Genomic DNA, 23,375 nt, shown 5'->3' with positions numbered 1-23,375 from the left:
GAGCCAAAATCACTCCCACTGACATCAGTGGGGCCGGCTTCTGACGGTAGGCGTTCCCTTGGGAACACCTCCGTCTGGCAGGCACGCCCCCGGCACGCCCACCAAAGGGGGTGTGCTGTCAATCAACATCGACAGCACGCCCCCTTTGATCAGACACAACGAGCGAAGGAAAGTCCTTCGCTCGTCGCGTCTGGCGCATGCGCACGACGGAGCTCCCTCCGTCGTGCGCATGCGCAGTGCACACCATCGACCCACTTGCGAGCGGACAGCCGCTTGCGAGTGTGTCTGAATGAGGCCCTTTATTCATAACTCCACTGCTTACAGATTTTATGGTCTATAAGTAGACCTGTAGATCTGTGATGCGAACGTTCAGTTAATTCTGCTGCGTAGTGTGGGGTTATGCTGGGCACTCTTAAGGCCAAATTCCCTTAGCGAGACATGCAAATTTTGGTAGCCAAATTCAGAACTAGGCAAGTATTTTGACAAACAATTTTGAAAATAACTCCCATCTGTACTGTACATGTACAGCGTTGTGCTCTCAGTAATCTCTTAGGAGGGAGCTTACACTGAATAAGGACTAATACAATATTAAGGTTTCGTTTTTCTTTCCTTTACAGGGAATATTCAACTATTTGTAAACATCCCGAAAACAGGTAGTAGATTGTAGAATGTATTGATACTGAATATTGCTTCACATATGGAACTAAGGGCCTGATTCAGTAGCGATCTCAACTGCGATTCCGCACGCAATTGGCAGATTGTTGTGTTCTGCGTATGTATCACAGTGAGTGTGCACGAAGATTCCGCTGCAATCGGGACAGCCATTGCAGTGACTACACAGACCCATCGCAGAGTGAGTGACAGGAAGTACTGGTTTGGGGTGGTGACGGGGCGGTGGTCGGCGAAACGCAGGTGTGCCAGTGCGTTTGAACGCCGTTACAGAGGCATGCATAAATTAGCTATTGCGATGCCATACGCAGCTTGGGCTTTCACTACGTGTGATGAGGTTAGCAATTCCTGAGTAAGGTCAGACCTTGTGCAAGTGTGCGTGAGGCTGCGATTGTACTCGATGTTACCGATGGTTTTGCAGTCTTGCTAAGTATTACGGATGTGTGTAAGGTAAAGGGGGTGTCCATATGTTAGGCTGCGTGCGGCATTGTGATTGCAATCATTAGCATATCTTCTCAGTGAGACTGCGTGCATAATCACTATTGTGATCGCAATAGCGATCCTTACTGAATCAGGCCCTAACTCAGGAAAAAGCCCAGTGCACCTGTATATGTATCTTAAATCACAGGGAATGATGATGGGGAAAATCTATACCCATAGATCTGCGAAAAAAAGCTCATTGCTATACATCATGATGGATCTATCTGCCAGCTGGGACTAATGTTTAGGAATATCACTGTGACAGCGTGGTAGCAGGTTTCAGTATTGGCAGCTCAGCTAAGCCTGCATTTCTTCCAAGAAGTGTCTTATATTAAGACCAACTGCCATTGCGTTGCAGTAGGTGTAATGATCTGTTTCATGTCAGCTAATCTGTTACATATTGTTTCTAAACATTATAATGTTTCAGGACTGTAAGAGAGAGTGACGGTTCAACTTATTTTTTTTTTTACAGTTTATACTGTAATTTAGGCAATAGAGAACAATTCCTTTAACACTTACACTGCTGTGTTCCACGCCAGCTGTGCATGTAAAGTGAATGTAATGTAGGATGAGCATTATGAAGACAAACAGGGATTGATAATGTTGGCTAAGAATCTTGCATTTGTTCTGAATGCATGCCAACACTTTAATCTGCCAGATAAAGATAAACCACAGAGTTATTTAGATTAGAAAGGGATTCAAATGTAATGTCAGATTAAAATATCAATTCAATAGAGGGCAATTTGTCTGTGAAATGTACTGAGCATATAAATCTCTGTTACTTTTGTGCTACACTCATTCAACCTTATAACTCTGATTAATACCATTTGCAGTTGTTTTTTTTTTCACCCTGTTTACTGTATGTCTGAAAGAGATAAGGGCATGAACCTTCAATGACATGTAGGGCCCTATCACCGCGCAGTCATGCAGCATTTAGGATGAATTATAATTGGTCATTTTAGAACAGACTCACCACAAATGGTTGCCTATGTCTGTCCAAGCAAGCCAGTAATATTGATCAGATATCATTGGACAGGCTGAACAGGTGGTCATAATCTGGCTGCACTACCTGTGGCCCATGTGATCTCCCACTCTGAGTATATATGAAGTTTTAATCTATCACCGCAATAAACAACGGGGGGGACTTTAGGTTAGGCACCTTCTGGGAGGGTTAGGGTTAGGCTAGGGGAAGAGGGGTTACGGTTAGGCACCCATGGGGTAAGGTCAAGGTTAGGCAACCCCCCGGGAGACTTAGGTTTAGGCTGCGGGGAAGGGGGGGTTAGGTTTAGGCACAGGGGGGGGTTATGGTTAAGCATTTGGGGGGAGGTTAGAGTTATGCACACCTAAGGGAGGGTTAGGGGGGGTTAGGTTAGTAAATAGTTAAAATACTTACCTGTCGGGACCTTCACTGCTGGTCTTCCGCCATGCGTCCAGTGGTATTCCATACTGATCTCTCTCACACTGTGTGCTCTCCTATCCCCCAACCCCCACTGTGCTTCCATATCCCACTGTGTTCCCCCATCTGACACTATACTCTCTCATACCTGATCCCACAATGTGCTCGCCTATTCACCATTGTGATCCCCCATCCCACACTGTGTGCTCTCCCATCCCCCCACTTTGCTATCCTATCCCACACTGTGCTCTCCTATCCCCCATCCCACAATGTGCCCTCCATCCCCCCTCTTACATTGTGCTGTGCCATCCCCCCTCTTACATTGTGCTCTCCCATCTCCCAACCCATACTGTGTGCTCTCCTGTCCCACACTGTGCTCTCCCATCTCCCATCCCACACTGTGCCCTCCCATCCCCCCTCTTACATTGTGCTCTCCCATCCCCCCTCTTACATTGTGCTCTCCCATCCCCCATCCCACACTGTGTGCTCTCCCATCCCCCCATTGTGCTATCCTATCTCATCCCACAATGTGCATCCCCCCTCTTACATTGTGCTGTGCCACCCCCCCTCTTACATTGTGCTCTCCCATCCCCCAACCCATACTGTGTGCTCTCCCACCCCACACTGTGCTCTCAGTATATTAGGATGTTGACATGCTAATATATATATATATATATATATATATATATAAAATCAGACGCTTAGCGTAGTGCTAGGGCACACAGAGCATGACCATGTTATGGTGGCCCCCCATATCCCTGATGTGTATCTAGAGAGAGAGCTTGGTCAGCATATATACCCACTAATACTCACAGAAGACATCCCTCAAACACTAAAATACCCCTAACTCATCGCTGATTCCTGCCTGACCCCGTACATCACTCAAATACCCTTCTCTTACCGGCAATCTATGGCACCATACCTCATCCACAGAAATACCCTGTTCAAAATCTGATTAAAAAAAAAAGCACCAAAAGAATTTGTATAATTGTCCTACCCCAAATTGCCATGCGTCACTATTCATTCTTCCTCCTGCCGACTGTTTTACTGCAAAGCTTTTATTTTCTAATACAGGCCTAAAGCTGGGTACACATTGATAGATATATCGTCCATTCCATTGAACGGGTGATATAACTATAGTGCATCGCCAGGTGTGTACAGTAGATATGTTTGGGAACGACGTTGTTCACAGACATATCCGATCTGCTATACAGCATAGCAGATGGGCGATATACCTGAAATAAATATTGGTCATCTGCTGGTGTGATCGCCTGTACACATGCTTCAAGGACCCGCAGTGATTAACAGCTCATCTGGGTAAGCAATTTAAATATCCGCCCAGTTGAGCTGTCAAGCTCAGCACATTGGGCAGACAGTTGGTACCCAGATATAGACACAGGGTGGGTCTTTCTGGAGGGGGATAGTCATAGAGCGAAAAAAAAAATGCAGGATGGATATATATATATATATATATATATATATATAATGTACAGTATATTACACGGGATGTAGTTATGAGACCGGTGGCCGACACTACAATCCCGGCAGGGGATTTAACATAGGTGTCAAAATACCGACGCCAATGTTAATCCCGACGCCGGGACCCCGACAGGACGCCTGACTGATCATCCAGTGCCAATGTAGCTGGGGATGGGGGGCAATTACTGAAATATGAAGCAATTACTGAAATATGTTATGCTACAAAAAATGGGGTAAAGCTGTTTAGCAAATATATTTTAATGAGTCAGCAGGTCCCAAGTATACAGGGTGGGTGCACTGCCCAGGCTGGCAGGGACTAGGCAGGTCCATATGACATCACTAGTTAGTCCTTATGACATCACTCACACCTAGCTGGTAAAAGCAAGTGTCTTTTCAGTACAAGCTGTTTTTCTTTCCACTCACCTGGAGGAAAGACGCACATTGCATCTTCCATTGTCTGCAACCTGTACCGACCTGTCATCATGTGATACAGATACCTACGGCAATGAGTGGCAGCGGCTGGGTCTCAGGCCCAGGCATCCAAGCTTTTGGTCATGCCCTGGGGGCATTCGCTGTGGCTGCAGGCGTAAGTGCAGCCATCCATTGGCATCTTTTTTGTGACATCCAGAAGGAAGCAGCGGAGGATAATGAAGCTGGCTTACAGAGAAAACAGGACTTAATCAAGGATGGACAGTGCCAGGAGAGAATGTCGAGGAACCACAGGTCAGTGATGATGTTGGCATAAAGTCGTCAGTTCTGCCATATGTCTGTCAGCTGCCAGTACTCTCAGATAGTTCTGTAGAAACATCTTATAGTGCTGAATCAAATGATGATGTCCAGGAAGACAGCGGAGAACTGACAGTCGACACCTTATTTCCACTGACTGGACCTGCAGCAGAGACTGTTACGAATACGACATGTACAAGTTCCAGCATGACATGTTTTGAACAAAATCCTCTAAGTGATTTAACATGTTGTGACTCCATTTTAAGTCATAGACAGGATGAAGATACATCATTATCATCCAATACTATAAAACCACCATGTGCGGTAATGGCCGATGACATCTCCACCTCGAAGAGAAACAGCGTCTCCTCTATGGCTGAGAATCCAGAGCACCAGCCAGGATCATCGTGCTGGGAACCCATGCTGGAAGATGCCCAACTGTGCTCATCACCTCTGCGTTCTCTGGTGAACGGGGAAGCTGAGAGAGTTGCAGGAGGAACTTCCATCTCCATTCCTAAGCGCCTTCAGTACAGAGACTCAGCAGAGAGGTTGCAGCTGACGCTGGGGAGCTGCTTGCCACTGTTACAGCTGGCAAGGACGAACCATGTGCCCGGACTACTTCACGCACTGTACAACTTAATGAGTGACAACTACCTCAGCGTGCTGAAGGACTCTGCCATTTATGGGCATTTGACTGGCTGGGAGAAAAAGCGGATTCTCCAGCTGAGAATGACAGGAACATTATCCCTGTGCAAAGTTGAAGCCAGGAGCACATGTGACTGGAATGCGAACTTCGGGAGTTCAGCGGAGGCAGAGCACCCTCAGTGCGGAACACAACTTCTCTCGCTTATGCAAACAAACCGCTGGAAAATGGTGACAACTATCCCTGAGGAGGCCTGTCTTGTAGGATGCAGCATATGCTCTATACTTGACTACCTATTCATTGCAGGAGGCCTTCGAAAGACCAAAGAGGGCTCGGTTTCCACCAGCACATAAATGTGCTATAACCCTCTGACTGGCAACTGGAGCAGACTGGCACCAATGATAACAGCAAGGTGCCACCTGAAGCTCATCCCGCTTGACGGCTGCCTGTACGCCATTGGAGGAAAGGGCCTGCACACTGCGGAAAGATACAATCCAAGATCAGACACCTGGACCCTCGTGTGCTCCCCTTCCTAAAGACTCGTTCCCAGTGGCGCATGAAGCTGCTGTCTGTGGAGGGAAGATTTACATCACAGGGGGAAATTCGTATTACCGCCTCTTCTACTACAAACCCAGCAGTAACAGGTGGAAAGAACGTCCTTATGAAGCCTGCTGGGGACGCTCCTGCGACATGGTGGCAATTGGGCGCAACCTTTACAGATTTAACTTAGCCAAGGACTGCATCAGTATTATCCGGTACAATACCACCACCAAGAAGTGGTCGCAGTACAGAACATCTTTCCCAGGCAGCGAGGTTCCTTTCAGATGCACTGCACTGGATGACACCATACTGTATATTGCGTAAACAGCCAGACCACTGCACTCTGTGCTCTCCCATCCCCCACTGTGCCCTCCCATCCTCCCTTACACTGTGCTATCCCATCCCCCACTGCTTGCCTATCCCCCTTCCCACACTGCTATCCCATCCCCCGTCTCACACTGTGCTATTCTATCCCCCATCCCACACTGTGCTCTCCCATTCCCCCTCTCACATTGCCCTCCCATCCCCTCTCACACTGTGCTCTCCCATCCCCCAATGTGCTTCACCAATCCTAGCCCACATTTTGTGTCCCCCCTCCTCCCAGGCTGCACTTACCTGGAGTTTCCTGGGCAGCTGCAGTACAGTATTGGAATTAAACTCAGTTGCCCCATGAGAATGGCTCAGCCCTGGCACTTCTAAACAGAATTTGGAATCAGTGGTCTTAAATATCTATACTCCACATCAGGAAGAACCTGCCTTGATTCAATCTTTTCCAGACACTCAATTCAAACCTTACTATGTCTCTGATGAAACGGCCTCTTGGACTGGCTGAGAAACGCGCCAGGTTACCTCAGCCTGCTTTACGCACTGTGGAGCTCATTCAGACCCGCTCGTTATGCTGCGCTCTCTCGCAGACGTCAAGGGGCGGATATGCAAATTCCGCAATCGCACGGTCTGACTTAAGGACGCCTCAATGACAGCGTGCAGCGGCAAAGCGATAGCAAACTTATCTAATGCTAATCGGTAACATAGAGAACCATCTGAGGCATACGCAGTGCTTGAGGTAGACGCTACACTACCGCAATCTCTGTGAGTGCTGCAGTCAGAAAAAGAGCCATGTGACGTGTACAATGATGCACCATTTTAATTATGCATGCCCTGTTAACGCCGTTTTGACGCTCAGACACGCCTGCGTTCGCAGCACGACTCCCCCGTTTCCAAGCACCTTCCCTGTCACCACCCACAAATGGCACATTCTGTCACTCAAAGTAGCGGGCCGTCTGTGTACTCTGGGCGATAGCTTCCCGATCGCAAAGACTGGCTCGCGCATGCACAGACAGACAACAATCAGCCATATCGTGCGATCGCTGCGTTGCGTCCGGGTCTGAATCGAGTCTTGTATGTACTATGTAAATATGTATGTATGTGACCAACATACACAACTCATTTTTGCATTAAACATATTTGCGCTTTCTTTTTTTTTCTTTTTTGTGGATTGATAATATTAGTTTTATTTCACTTTTATTTTCTTACACTGGGGAAAATCACCCCTGAACAAAGGAGCAGCCCCTTGATGAACACAGACAGCACCCCTTCTTTATGGACACCAAAGCACCCCTGACGAGTGAGGACAGACCACCTGCAGTGCAGAGTCACAAACACATGGACGATAAACTGCGGTCTGGCCGGCAGTGTCACCAAACAATAATAGCGCAACTAATTTGCTAACACACACACACACACACACAAAAAAACACTTTTATTCTTTTTACACTGGGGAAGAGCACCCCTGAACGAGGCAGCAGCCCCTTGATGAACAACACAGACAGTATGACTTCTTTATGGACAACAAAGCACCCCTGCCGAGTGCGGACGGACCACCTGCAGTGCAAAGTCACAAATATGTGGACAATAAACTGCGGTCTGGCTGGCAGTGCCACTAAACATTAATAATGCAGCTAAGTTGCTAACACACAAAAAAAAGCACTTTTGTTTTTTTTTTACATTGGGGGAGAGCACCCCTAATTGACAGAGCACCCCCTGGAAGACACAGCACCCCTTTATTGACTGCAGCCCTAGCCCCTTGATGATTAGGACAACAACACAGCAGCAGCCCTTCTATATAACACAACAGCAGCCCCTTGATTTACAAGACAAGTGACGCAGCAGCTGCAGCACCCACTGAAGCCCCCCTTTATATACTGCAGCCCCAGCCCCTTTATGGACAACAAAGCAGAAGCCTTCAGCCCCAGACCCCGACAGCACAAGTTGGAGAACACACTGACCCAGACAGTGACAGCAACAAGTCTGTTCAGTTCACCATCCACACCCGGAGTGAAATTGGGCAGATCACCGGGATCTTTATAGAATCCAAAACCCGCGAGATTCTGACAGTGGGAGGTTGACGTTTTGCTCGGTTCTAGCCTCGGATCTGAAAGTTCAGGTGGGTTTGGGTCAGAGAACTGGACCCGCTCATCTCTAATTATCATGTTTAAATAGGTAGCAGGTGGATTAAGTGGGATAGGATATATGATAAGTTTAGGCAGGTTTATTTTTCTATAAAAATAGGTTCAGGAACTGTGAGTGGAGCTACTGGGGTGGAGCTATAGAAAAACAATTATATATATTATCTATATTATATATATAAGGCTCAGACTTATGTCCTCTGCTCTTCCCAATCTATAGCACCTCTTTTGGTAAACTAATCAGCTCTTTTTCGGTTTTCAGTGACATCTGTACATGGACGACACTTGTCACCATCTGTACTGGTCCGTGTCACTGAATGTCTTTCTGACATTTCATCTTGGGTGGCATCTTGCCACCTCAAACTTACTGTAACATATCCAAAACATAATTAATTATATTTCCATCGGCCAATAGTAGTTACCAACCTGTTATCTTTATCACTGTTGATACAGTAACTCGACAATCAACTCCACCCCACAAGCCCTCTACCTAGGTGTCATCCTTGACTCTGAACTGTCTTTTGTTCCCCACATTCAATCTGTCTCAAAATCATGTTACAAACAGCTAAAAAACATATCCAAAATTTGACCATATCTTATACAAGACACTGCAAAAACTCTAATACATCCACTTATTATTTCCCGCATTGACTATTGCAATAGTCTCCTCACTGTTCTTCCCAAAAACAGACTCTTACAACTACAACCCATTTTGAATGCAGCTACAAGGCTGGTCTTCCTCGCCAAACGTTCATTGTCTGCTGCCCCGTTCTGTCAGTCCCTCCATTGGTTGCCGATTTTCTACCATATTCAATATAAAATACTTTTACTTACACATAAAGCTACACCAACATACATCTATTCACTCATCTCAAAATATCTCCCAAACCAACATCTCCGCTCTGCACAAGATCTGCGTCTCTCATGCACACTCATTACTCGTTCCCATTCTCGGATACAGGACTTTTTTAGGGCTGCACCCATTCTGTGGAATGCCCTCCCACGCATTATAAGACTTTCCGCTGTGACTGGATCATACAGCCCACCAAGACAATCTGCAGTCTGGCTGGACCAATTTGCAATATGGAGCACCTATCCTTGTGTATCAATACCTATTTCCCTATAGAGTGAAAGCTTGCGAGCAAAACTGGGTAGTAACAGACAGACATAAAGGTAAGAGGGCTCTCTTACCTTTATGTCTGTCTGTTACTACTCAGTTTTGTTGTATTAATGTATAAGAAACTGTTAATAAATAAATATACATAGTATTTAGAAAAGAAGGCACTCAAAAGGGACTTTAAAATTAAACTGATCTTATGATCTTATGGAAAATGCAGTTCAATTCAGCACGACGATGAATAGCCCCGGGAGGGAGCTCCCAGAACTATTCATTACAGTGCGCTGTTAAGTCAGAGAATGCTGGTTCTCATGACTTAACTTGGGTGTTTAGTCGCGAGAACCGGCATTCTCCGACTAAAGTGCAGGCCGCACAGCAATTAGCACCACGCTAAGCCAGCAAACAGCAGTGTAGCCGGCACTTTTGTCGGATTTCTCTTCACATCTCCAGTAGGGTACGAGAAGAAATCCTTTAGCCCACCCAAACATTCGCGTTGAATTGAAAAGCTTCGGGAGCTCCCTCCCGGGGCTATTCAACGTCGCTTTGAATTGAATTACCCCCAATGAGAGGTTCAGGGACTGATTTTCTGCTTGTTTCTACTGAAAATGCCACTGAGTTTAGGTAAGGTATACTCTAACACTAAACAGAGGGTGCAGGAAAATACATTGGAATTAGTTGCAGAAAAACAAAATAATGGTGGGATACAAAAATATGTCTAGGCCCTAGACATATTCTAGGGCCAATGGGAATGGGAACTTTATAGACAGGCAGCCGTGACCATTATATTCCTCCTCACATATCGCCCTCAGGCCATCACATTTCTCCATAACATGCCCCTCTGTACACAAGTTCCTTCGCCCCTTCTACTTACCTCTGTCCCTACTCAGCTGCTCTGTCATTGCTGATTGCAGCAGCTGCATCCTCCCTCCTGGCCGGTGGTGCAAATCTTCTGAAAGGAAAGGGCCCCTGAGTGGGGTGACAGTCACTCGGGTACTGGGCCAGCACCCCGGGAAGTGGATAGATCCCCTTCAGTTTTTGTAACCTGACGTCATCAGCTATTGTCCAACATCATTCCCTACCATCCCTACCATCCACATGGGCATAGAAGGGGAATATAATCTTGTGGCGAGCGAAGCGAGCCACCGAACCCGAGGCGTGGCGAGCAAAGTGAACCCGCGAGGGGACAAGTATCGTTTTTTGGTGGACTTTATGGGCAAGGAACCGCACTTCTGCCCTCACTCCACGTCACTTCCAGGATCCGCATATTATATAGAAACATATACTACTACCACTACTTTTATATACAAACATATACTACTACCGCTGCAAACATATACAAACATATACTACCGCTACTTCTGTATAAAACTATTTCTGCCCCTACAGACATTTATAAACATATACTACTACCGCTACAGACATATACAAACATATACAGGCATTTCTACAGAGGAGGGGGCCCGTGTGCAATCTCTGTCTGGGCCACCTTCTCTCTCTGAGGTGGCGGACGCACTCAGCGCCGCAGTAATTGTAAACTCTGGGCACTAGAGTGTTATTTCCCTAGTGCGCATGTGCAGAACACCAGAAAAATGGCTGTGGCGGCCATTTTTCAGGTGTTTTCTCCGGTGAGACAGCCCGGTGCGGGACTTCAGAGGGGTGAGTAATTAAAACATATGGGTGCAGGGTGTGCGGTTATATTTATAATTGGTGCAGGGGGTGCACTGCACACCCTGCACCCATTATAAATATGCCCTTGACTACCGCTACAAACATAGAAACATGTACTACTTCCAGTACTTCCATATATAAAAACATATACTAATATACTAATACCAATACAGACATACACAATCATATATCACTACCGCTACAGACATACATAAACATATACTATTACCGCTACAGACATACACAAACATATACTAATACCACTACAAACATACTAAAACATACTACTACCGCTACAGACATACACAAACTTTACAGACATACATAAACATATACTACTACCGATACAGACATACACAAAATTTACAGACATACATAAACATATACTACTACCGCTACAGAGTCATACATAAACATATACTACTACCGCTACAGAGTCATACATAAACATATACTACTACCGCTACAGACATAGATAAACATATTCTACTACCGCTACAGAGTCAGACATTCATAAATATATACTACTACTGCTACAGACATACGCAAACTTTACAGGCACACATAAACATATACTACTACCGCTACAGACATACATAAACATATTCTACTACTGCTACAGAGTCAGACATTTATAAATATATACTACTACTGCTACAGACATACACAAACTTTACAGGCACACATAAATATATACTATTACCGCTACAGACATACACAAACTTTACAGACATACCTAAACATATACTACTACCGCTACAGACATACACAAACATATTCTACTACCGCTATAGACATACATAAACATATACTACTACCGCTACAGACATACACAAAGATATACTACTACCGCTACAGACATACACAAACATATACTACTACTGCTACAGACATACACAAACATATAATACTAATGCTACAGACATACATAAACATATACTACTACCGCTATAGACATACATAAACATATACTACTACTGCTACAGACATACACAAACATATACTACTAACGCTACAGACATACATAAACATATACTACTACCGCTACAGGCATACATAAACATATACTACTACCGCTACAGACATACACAAACATATACTACTACTGCTACAGACATACACAAACATATACTACTAACGCTACAGACATACATAAACATATACTACTACCGCTACAGACATACATAAACATATACTACTACCGCTACAGACATACATAAACATATACTACTACCGCTACAGACATACATAAACATATACTACTACCGCTACAGACATAGATAAACATATTCTACTACCGCTACAGAGTCAGACATTCATAAATATATACTACTACTGCTACAGACATACGCAAACTTTACAGGCACACATAAACATATACTACTACCGCTACAGACATACATAAACATATTCTACTACTGCTACAGAGTCAGACATTTATAAATATATACTACTACTGCTACAGACATACACAAACTTTACAGGCACACATAAATATATACTATTACCGCTACAGACATACACAAACTTTACAGACATACCTAAACATATACTACTACCGCTACAGACATACACAAACATATTCTACTACCGCTACAGACATACATAAACATATACTACTACCGCTACAGACATATACAAAGATATACTACTACCGCTACAGACATACACAAACATATACTACTACTGCTACAGACATACACAAACATATAATACTAACGCTACAGACATACATAAACATATACTACTACCGCTACAGACATACATAAACATATACTACTACTGCTACAGACATACACAAACATATACTACTAACGCTACAGACATACATAAACATATACTACTACCGCTACAGACATACATAAACATATACTACTACCGCTACAGACATACACAAACATATACTACTACTGCTACAGACATACACAAACATGTACTACTAACGCTACAGACATACATAAACATATACTACTACCGCTACAGACATACATAAACATATACTACTACCGCTACAGACATACATAAACATATACTACTACCGCTACAGACATACATAAACATATACTACTACCGCTACAGACATACATAAAAATATACTACTACCGCTACAGACATACACAAACATATACTACTACCGCTACAGACATACATAAACATATACTACTACCGCTACAGACATACATAAACATATACTACTACCGCTACAGACATACACAAACATATACTACTACCGCTACAGACATACATAAACATATACTACTAACGCTACAGACATACATAAACATATACTACTAACGCTACAGACATACATAAACATATGCTACTAACGCTACAGACATACAAACATATACTACTAACGCTATAGACATATACAAACATATACTACTACCGCTACAGACATATACAAATATACTGTATACTACTACCATTACAGACATACATAAACATATACTACTAACGCTACAGGCATACATAAACATATACTACTAACGCTACAGACATACATAAACATATACTACTAACGCTACAGACATGCATAAACATTTACTACTAATGCTACAGACATATACAAATATATACTACTACCGCTATAGACATATACAAATATATACTACCAGCGCTACAGACATATGCAAATATATACTACTACTGCTACAAACATATACAAATATATACTACTACCGCTATCATATACAAATATATACTACTACCGCTATCATATACAAACATATACTACTACCGCTATAGACATATACAAATATATACTACTAGCGCTACAGACATATGCAAATATATACTACTACTGCTACAAACATATACAAATATATACTACTACCGCTATCATATACAAATATATACTACTACCACTATAGACATATACAAACATATACTACTGCCGCTACAGACATATACAAATATATACTTCTAGCGCTATAGACATATACAAACATATACTACTGCCGCTACAGACATATACAAATATATACTTCTAGCGCTACAGACATATACAAATATATACTACTAGCGCTACAGACATATACAAATGGGCCTGATTCAGAGGTGGATGCTGAAACTCCCGCAGTTGTGTCTATTTACCGGTCGCCCGTTTGCAACTTTATGCAAATGCCGCTGCAAGCTCCTTCCCTTGTGTACATCCATGCGTCCGAATGTGCAAGGATGGAGACTCCCAGGGGTATATTTACTAAAGTGCTGTGTTTTAAAAGTGGAGTTGTTGCCCATAACAACCAATCAGATTCTACTTAACAATTATTTAGCACCTTCTAGAAGATAATAGCTAGAATCTGATTGGTTGCTATGTGCAACATCTCCACTTCTAAAAACCTGCACTTTAGTAAATATTCCCCCACTGTATGGGTATTTACACACTGAAACACAGATTGTTGCATATTTAGATGCATCAACTGCTGCACCATTAAAACTTGCACCAGCCCTTTAGCGGGTGCGGTTTCTCCACCCGTGTATGCCTTCCTATGTGGGCGGTTCAGCATGTGTGTATGCCACCACTTTCGCCGACACACCCATAAGACGGACTATCTCCATTTACATTTTCATTACAGATTCATGTCTCTGCCTTTTCTGCCTGAATACTGTTAGTCAGTAATTAATTACAATGTTTCTTTCCCTCAGTTGAGGATTTTTCTAATCTACTGTAAATGTTTTTTTTAAGTTCAATATACAGTATGTTTTGCACAAACACTATACAATGCCTTACTCATGCTTTTATGACAAGAAAACAAAAAACATTTTGGTGGGCAAATTGTATTGGGATGGTCAGATGTAGCAAGAGCTAGTTCCTGGCTCTGAGAACTTGGTGATTGAAGGCATTCAGTCTTTCCAACATCTTCAGAACTTTTTATGGAATATGATATTTGAAAGTGCAAAAAAAAAACAAAAAAACAAGAAATAAATAAACCAAATATAACCCAATATAAGCATGACATGACTGCAGATTGCTGAAAATGAACTGCGTGTGATATGGTTACATCCATCTGCCCAGTAGCAAAGTCTCCCGGCAATCTTGGCAACTGTGTGCATTTTGCTAACAAGAGTCCTGACTCCTGCAAGACCAAAATTACATGTAATTCTCATTTTTCAAATGCAAAATGTCTATTCCTGTTCTTTCCCATTTCTCTAGAAGCTCTGTCAGCACAGCTATTAATGGCATGTACACACATAAAGAATGAAAGTGAAGCCTCATACAGCCAGAGACCCCCTGTTTATTGGTTTCTTAATAAATCGCTGTATTGAGATTTGGGTCAACTGACATACTGTAAAATAGGAGCAGACAGAGGGGGTGATGCAGAGGTGGACACAGGGAAACTATTAGACGCAAGTGTACGATGGTTTCCCACCGAGACGTAGATTGAAATTGCATGGAGATCCATTGTTGGGCATTTCTGAGTGGTAACTGAAGGGGTGACTAGTGACTACCAGTCATGGGCATGTCAGTGTCAGAAATTGCGTCTAAAGACACAGTTACACTGGCACTGACAGCCATGGTCAGTCAGACATTCTGCCCCTGCTATAGGCAGTTGCAATGTCCGGTGGTGCGCTGATAGTGTGTCTTTGTACGCACATTAGCGGAATCACGCCGCAGTCAGTGGCTGTCTCAATAGGATGAACATCGGCCAGGTCATTACCATAAAGAAGCAGTAGGGTCTGCTGTAAAAGATGCAGCCACTACTGCAGGCTGCGCCCACCTCTGAATCCCCTCCCAGAATCCTCTGCATTTATCACAGTCTTCTAGCTGGGAGGACGCCCTTTACTTCCAAGAACACTACACTGTGTAGTAACTTTATAATGGCCATTTCATTGAAATGGTTAATAACAGCATCTGACTGGTAAAGTATTGGAGACAGACATTCCCATTTCCTCTGCATTATAAAGTTTGATCACACATGGGCATTTTTATTCCGGGCACTGATGCCACAGAGATATGTTAATAGCTGCAAAGCCATCTGTTTTCCTCTGTGATCAAAGCTTACCGGGCTCAGACAATAGACGCTTTTCAAAAAAGAGGATGGACCTAAATCACAAACCTATTATAACAGATGCAAAGTATTATTTGGCGTTATCTAATAAAACAAGGATTCTACTTCGGTGACATCGTATTGGAAAATGTTGGTGCAGAATGATGGATGATCAGACTGAGCAATCATACAGTTTTATCCCGAATGACAGGGTCACACTCACAGCAATTGTGAAGTTATTTACTCGAAATTTCTATGACAAGATTGAGGAACAGGTGCTGCCAGCTACAAAACAGGCTGCGGATTGTCAGGTGAGCTCAGCTTTCTTGGCACAGACATACCCATCAGTCAATCATAGAAGACTGCGCAGAGCTTTCATTAATTCTAGATACAGTCATCAGGTACTTGCCAGATTTGTTTATAAATGATCCTACCTGCTTATATATCACATGGTTTTATTTACACTGTGTTCTATCTTCTCAAATTATGTTGATATATCTGTGAATCTCAAATATTCATATGTGTAAGTCTAAAATCCTTATAGCATTATTTATTTCATGTATTGAAAATGCATATTAAGTGAAACAACCTCCCAGGAGCTTTCGAATTTGACAATTTCACAATCTGGCTAACATCAGTTTACTAAGCCCTAGTAACATTTAAATTTGTGCTGTGATAGCAACTATTTCTAATACACAATAGGGTATATGTAATAGGTTCCGATTTCTTGGAACTGGCGTGATTGTAGCGATATAGCCGATAAATTTAAAGTGACAATTTGCTTTACGGCAAACCCAACCTGGTATTGACTTAAAACAAATTGCCGCTTTAAAATTAGTGTCAATATCACCACAATCATGCCAGTTCCAGGAAATCGGAACCTGTTACATATACTCCTATATATACACTGCACTACTAAACACTAGTGGTTCACACCTTACTGTACAGTACTTGCCTACTCTCCCAGAAGTTGCAGGAGGTTCTCAATTTTTCCAGTACTCCCCCACACCTCAGGAAGAGTAGGCGGATCCCCCACTTTAGGGAAACAATACAGAGAATCTTGTGTTCGTATGTAGGGGACGGTTACGTGAATCACGTCATTTGGTCCCACCGCCTCCCCACAGATCCGCAAATAACGGCATTTTACTGGGCTTATCGAATTGAAAAGCCCAGTCCAGACCCTGCAAAGCTGTCAGCTGCATCTCCTCTCCGGAGTAGAGATAATTAAAGTTGGCAAGTATGGATCACAAATTTGGCTAAATAACGTGGAAAAATTATTTTTAGGTAGCCACACGCTCAGAACTTGCAGGCATACATGTGCAAGACTTGTGTTTAAAAATGCAAGTGCAAATTTAAATGCTTGTAAAACAAGGTCACGCCATTAACTTGCACGTTTACTGACGTTACGCTGTTGAATGAGGCAAGAAGAGTCTGAAATGACTCAAGAATTACTATAGTGAGAAATGCCTATGAGTTGCTCTGCATCCTCTATATATTTTCAGCGGTTTAGCACTTTCTAACATTGGTGTGCAGGCCCTGGGAAGAACAGGGTAGTGCACCACCCTGATGACTTAATGTCTTTAGGTCCGGCTGGATTTTCCAGCTGCATGGAGCTGCTTTTACCAGTTTAGGCTTTAGTCATATGATTCAACATAGCCAAAAAAAATGAGGGTCTGATGAACAAGCTTTCATGCTTTGGCGTAGAAATAGATACCTTGGTGTATTGCTCACTCCTTCTGTTGGATACAGTGGCTAAGTTGCACTATGCCATTGCTTTGTTGGCTGGAAGGGTGACCTTGCACCTGGCACAGTCCTTGCTAGGGTTGCTGAATTTTGTGTGTAGGGTGATCCTCATGGGCAGAGTCTTTCGTAGAAAGTTAATGCACACCATTGAATGTGTTGGCAAGCCACACCATTTTATTCAGTTGACTGCCAAAATCAGGAGAGGTGCACTGTACTGTTGAGGAGGGGGGGTGGGATGGCTGTCTGTGTGTGTGTCTGTGTTGTCTGTGTTATGAGCCATCATGACAACTCATATCTGCTGCAGGTTCCGGCCAGAGCTGAGAGGGTTAACAGGGAAAGACAGCCGCAGTAAGGTTTGGTCAAGGCTGATTGCTCCCAACTGGGAAGCCTCTGTGAACACGCAGCACTCAGCTGCTCATAATTGTAATTACCAAAGGCTGGTCTTTTTTGCCCTCACTGGATTAGCTCTGACTTCTGTTATAGGGCAGACAGCCCATTCCTGCCTTGCCAAAGACAGTTTCTTGTGGAATTCATGTTATCCGGTCTCTGGGCCTGATTCAGACCCGCTCGCTAGCGCTGAGCACTCGCAGGCGGGTCGATGTTGCCCAAGTGCGCATGCACACGACGGAGGCGGCTCCCAAGACCCAAGACCCAAGCCATCGTTATGGGTCTCGCACCAAAGGGGGCGTGCTGTCGATGGTGATTGACACCACGCCCCATTTGGTGGGCATGCCGGGGGCGTGGCTGCCCAGACGGAGGCGTTCCCATGGGAACGTCAGGCGGAATGTGAAAGAGGTCACACAGAGAGTACTGTAACTGCGGTAACACCATACTTACCTACCTTTATTAATCTCTTCCCGGGAGAAGCCCGGGTAGAGAAGCAGCAGGGGGCCGATGGGGGCGGGACCTAACAATTCGCGTCATTAAGCCGCGCTTGGGTAAAATTTACATAGGGGGCGTGGCCAAATGCTGTGATTCATGCAGAATCACATCTTAAGCTCTGCCCCCTTCACGGAGACCCACGAATGCCGCGGGTATTCACCTCATTCTGCCCACTTCACTAGGAAGTGGGCAGAATGCGGGAGAAATGCCTACCCTTCCGGGGGTGCGGGGGGTTACCCGAAAATTCGGGAGCCTCCCCCGAAAACCGTGAGGGTAGGCATGTATGGGTAACACATCAGTATCAGCGTTAAGCAGAATAGCAGTATTGCAGGTGTTAACAGCAGTATTTAGGTGTCTCACCTCAGGAGCTAAGGACTGTGCATCAACACAGTACTGTGATACTCTACACAGTAAAGATGGCACTAGCTGCTCATGAGCAGTAGTCCAGTGGTGACACCATCAGATTGGAGTTCACACCTCCCACTAACTCTGGGTCCTAGTACCCAGCTTGTATGGTAAAGAGAGGTGACAGTGCTGGAGCACACTGCTCTCTAACACCCTACCTTAGTCTGGGCTATCTCCAGTTAGATAAAAACATATCACACTTTACACAATAATCATTTGGCAAAGTCAATCAAATAACCAGAAATATTTTCGTTATGAATCAAAAACATTATCAACACATATCATATGTATTTTAGTCCACACGCTTTTAAGAACACACTCAGAATTTGTGGCGTCTTTCCCTTTGTCATCATATCAGCAAAATTATCTTCACTTGCCACATAGATGACGCTGATAGACTTCCTTTCCACTAACTCTCGAATAAAGTGATGTCTGATAACTATGGGCCTGATTCACTACGAAACGTAACTGCGAATGCAATAGCGATTACGTATGCAGTTCAACTGCGACAGTATGCTAATTCACTGCGATTGCAATGCCATACGCAGCACAACATAAGGACGCCCACCATAAATTACACATCCGTAATGTTTAGCAAGACTGCAAAACCATCGGTACAATCGAGTACTATCGCAGCCTCACACCCACTTACACAAGCTCTGACCTTACTCAGAAATTGCTAACTTCCACGCACGCTATCAAGCCTCAGACTGCTTAGGCTGTCACAGTGTAAAATTTATGCACGCCCCTGCAACGGCGTTAAAACGCACTGGCACGCCTGCATTCACCCGACCAACCCCCATCACCACCCACAAACGGCACTTCCTGTCAATCACTCTGCGATGGGTCTGCATAGTCACTGCAATCGCAGTCCTGACTTCAATGGCTAGTGCGCGCACATGCACTGCGATGCATGCGCAGTACTCAACAATCATCCGATTGCATGCGTAATCGCAGTTGCATATGTTAGTGGATCAGGCCCTTTGTGCTTAGACCATCCATGGTGCTTTGTGCTGCAGGACACGTCTAAGTCACATAAAGTTTACTTCAGGTATAAGGCTTCCTTGGTTGACTCTGTAAGTGCCATATACTCCGCCTCCTTGGTGGATAGGGAAACAGTGGGTTGCTTCCTGCTTGCCCAGCTGACAGCTGCACCATCCAGTACAAACAGATATCCCATGTAGAAATGATGGTCATCCTTATCTGCTCCCCAGGCATCACCACAGAATGTGTTCATCTTACAATTTACCATGCTTTGCAAACTCTAACTACGAGATTCAGAATATCAACAGTGACATAATGTTGACATTTTGAATTTCAACAATATGCATGTTGACAATGCGATTTTGCATGCAATTTTCAAATATACCTCTTATCTAACCCTAACCCTAATTGCAGGTCAATCATACCCCTAACCCTACTCTAACCCTAAAATTGTGTGTCAACATTTTGACTGTTGACATTCACAATGTCGATATTCTGACCATGTTGACCTTATGTCAGTGTTGACGTTATGAATGTCGACATTCTGGCTGTATACTCTGTGTCTCACTTCACCAAGGTTGGCCCTGAGACCTTCCTCAGTCTTTGCATTGTTGTGGATGTCACATGAAAAAGGTACTAAATGTTGTGGTGAATAGTATTATCAGCAGAGGAGGGAGAAGTGCAAAGGTAGTGGGTATTAATGAGATAAAATGTATTGTAGAAAAACATAAAATAAAGTCCAGCAAATAACACACATCTGTGTTGGTGAGTGTCGAATATAAGGAGTGCAGTGGAGGATATGAGATGTGTAGAATGCTCTCAGAAAATAAGAAATGTAGTGGAGGATATGGTATGTGTATAATGCTCTCAGAAAATAAAGAGTGCAGTGGAGGATATGGGATGCGTAGAATGCTCTCAGAAAATAAAGAGTGCTGTGGAGGATTTGAGATGTGTAGAATGCTCTCAGAAAATAAGAAATGCAGTGGAGGATATGGAATTTGTAGAATGCGCTCAGAAAATAAAGAGTGTTGTGGAGGATATGGGTTGTGTAGAATGCTCTCAGAAAATAAGAAATGCAGAGAAGGATATGGAATTTGTAGAATGCGCTCAGAAAATAAAGAGTGCTGTGGAGGATATGGAATGTGTAGAATGCTCTCAGAAAAATGCTCTAAGAAAATACTGTAAGTATCATTTGTCAAGGAGATAGAATAATGCATCTAATAATATAGGATAGATGGGACTAAAATAAATGAATCCAGGCTGGTTCCCTATTTCATACTTTCCCAATGTTAACGCCATTCTGAGATGGCGCTAACTTTAGGAAATAAAATGTTTATCTCAACCATAAGTAATATATTTTTTGCCAAGGGTGAAAATTCTCTGCATGTCAGTAAGTAAATCCCAAATCCTCTTTTATACAGTCCATTTATTCTTAGCACAATAGTTCTGTATTTTATCCCTCCCTCTGGATTAGACAGAGAAGGTTATGAAGCAAGGTTTTCTTTCTAGTTGGTAAATAGCAAAACAGTTAAAACATTCTCAAACTAATTTGTTTCAGAACAAAAAATAACATTTAGCATGACAAAAACTTTAACTACAATATATGCATAATAAAAACTCTTTCATTATAGTGAAGCTTTACAAGCTGGAAATAAGTAGAGAATGTTTGAAAAATTATGATTTCCTGCCAAGTACGACTCTTCTCATAGCAAATCTATATCAGTTACAGTCTTGAGTTATTGCATTGAACTTAAAACATCTTTTCATTAACAAACATGTTGTTTTATTTAAGGTTAGACAATCAGCAGGGGCTGATTCAGAGAAGTACCCTGCCGATGTATTTGCGGTTCAGAAATTATCGATAAACGGCGTTTGCGTCTAAGTCGCACTGCGCATCAAAGAACTTTACCGTAGCCGCTTGCTGCAACTTTTTACTCTCAGTGCGATTGACAGGCCGGCAGCGTTTGGTGGCAAAAAGATTAATAGGTGGCGCTTATCACACAGGACAACAATCAAGGGAAAAAATATATCCTCTTTTATTTCTAGAAATGTAAAAAGCTATATGGCAGTCAGAAGCCAATCATATAAGCTCCCAAAAATGCGATATTAGCTGCACATATAAAAACATTTGTTAAAACATCACATTCAGATCCCATCTGTAATCACATATACAATTTGACTGTGATAATGGATTGATCTGCGGTCGATGCTGCGACTTTTCACGCAGATGCTTGGATTTGCAAAGCCGCAGGTGAGCATCTCATTACCTCTTCCGGCGGCTGCGCCATTTGCATAGTATTGCAGAGCAGTTGTGTACACAGCTGCAATGCCATTAGCGTACGTCTCTGAATGGGGCCCAGCAGAAACAGGGTGAACAGATATTAAAGAGAATAAGCATGTGGATATACATGTATGGTCTGCATATATACACCTGCCTTCCTGGACATTTTACAATAATTTCTGGGTCTATGAGGATGGAGGGAGAATCACAAGGGAAGAAAGAAAAGTGGAAAGGGGTGCGAGATTAGGGGAATAAAATTAAGGGGAGTTATCAAATGATTTACAATAAAAAAAAAGTTGGACATCATTTTAACTGGATATTGTTGTGGACCGATCCAAGGTTCTCGAGTTTTTAAAAACGATATTGCCGAGTTGTATAGGATAGAAGATATTCCGTATGGTAAAGATACATATGATACACTTTGAATAACTGCGGAGAAAGAGGGGGTTGCTTGAGACTCTCTGTCAGGAGACAGCCAAGATAAAGTGACAACTGAGCTTAGATGGGTGACTTTAGGTAATAAATAAAGTGACTGTCAGATCTATTTGAGGGACAGATTGTATCAAGCTTTTCATATTGGACCAGTAGTTTGACAGTTTGGGACAGGACCACCAGATATATAAAATGGTACCATGGCAGCAACTCCAATATTTATTTGAGGCATAAGCGAACATAGTACCAGCAGTAAAGCAGCTTGTATGCGTTCTCTGTAACCTTAACACATATAAAACTAGGGAAAACATCTTCCTAATTTTGATTCAATTTGGTTCAATGTACACAAACTTTGTCTAAGGCACAAATTATTAAAAATATTGTATAAAGTTTCCTTCAGCCTGTGTATATAAGGTGTATATGAAACAAATGAATTTAATTTCTGTACACAAACTTTGCTTGAGCCACAAAATT

The 23,375-nt window shown here is 43.2% G+C and overlaps 1 pseudogene; it reads left to right on the top strand.

Annotated features, from left to right (window-relative positions):
- The first annotated feature begins 4,529 nt into the window (after nt 1-4,529).
- On the top strand, nt 4,530-21,923 carry LOC148527405 (kelch repeat and BTB domain-containing protein 11-like; annotated as a pseudogene).
- The last annotated feature ends 1,452 nt before the right edge of the window (nt 21,924-23,375 follow it).

This window comes from Taudactylus pleione, unplaced genomic scaffold (assembly GCF_031769625.1).
Source record: "Taudactylus pleione unplaced genomic scaffold, aTauple2 ptg000089l, whole genome shotgun sequence".
Taxonomy (NCBI): Eukaryota; Metazoa; Chordata; class Amphibia; order Anura; family Myobatrachidae; genus Taudactylus; species Taudactylus pleione.
The sequence above is the reverse complement of the archived record's forward strand: the minus strand, read 5'-3'. Positions and strand labels throughout refer to the sequence as shown.